The 733-nt window shown below is 33.4% G+C and overlaps 1 protein-coding gene across 1 annotated transcript in view; it reads left to right on the forward strand.

Moving 5' to 3' along the window:
• The window catches only part of LOC145396513 (phosphatidylinositol 4,5-bisphosphate 5-phosphatase A-like), a 147,743-nt gene extending 147,010 nt beyond the window's left edge, over positions 1–733 (forward strand). The window contains exon 10 of the mRNA XM_080269882.1: positions 1–733. This exon is cut by the window's left edge and continues 571 nt beyond it. The gene's annotated coding sequence lies outside the window, so the exon portion shown is untranslated.

A 733-nucleotide genomic window follows, 5' to 3' on the forward strand; every position in this document is an offset into this window, starting at 1 on the left:
AGAAAAGAGTGGACTAAAAAGGACCAAGAAATAGACTGTAAATTTTAAAAAGTCGTAGAAAAAAAGAGTAGACTAGAAAAGAACCTAGAAAATAAAGTAGACTAAAAAAGGACATAGAAAAAGAGGGGAGACTAGAGAAGGGCCGGCAGGAAAAAGTGAGAAAAGAATATAAATTTTGGTAGAAAAATAACGAAAGAACTGAATTACGGTGCACTGAATGAGAAGGAACGAAAGAAAACGAAAAGAAGTGGGAAACTGGATTTGAAATGAGGACGTAAAAATATATTGAAAAACGAAGGAACGAGAAAATGTTGGATATGAACTGAGGACAAACATTAAAATAAAAAGGGAGGAACTGGAAAGTGTTGATATAATATAGGAAGAAAAAAGTAAAATGACAGTAAAGGAGGTGGATGACTAGATTTAAGATGAGAATACAGTAAAGAAAAAGAGGAAGAAGACACAGAAAAGGAAGGAGAAGGAAAAGAATAGGAAGAAGAGAAAGAAGACAAACACAGAGAAGAAGGGGAGGAAGAAAAAATCAGAGAAGAAGAGGAAGACGAAGAAGAAATACAGGAAAGAAAACTGAGAAAGGAAAAAAAGGAAAAAGGAATATGGAAAAAAGTGAATGAACAAAAGACAAGAAAACAAAGGAAAAAGAGAAAAAATAGTGAAAATATTAGAGAGGACCACCCAGAAAAGAGTGAATGAACAGAAAAGAGGAAAAGAAAGG

This window comes from Coenobita brevimanus, chromosome 38 (genome assembly GCF_032717465.1).
Source record: "Coenobita brevimanus isolate Jiangsu-jjx chromosome 38, ASM3271746v2, whole genome shotgun sequence".
In the NCBI taxonomy this organism is placed as follows: Eukaryota; Metazoa; Arthropoda; class Malacostraca; order Decapoda; family Coenobitidae; genus Coenobita; species Coenobita brevimanus.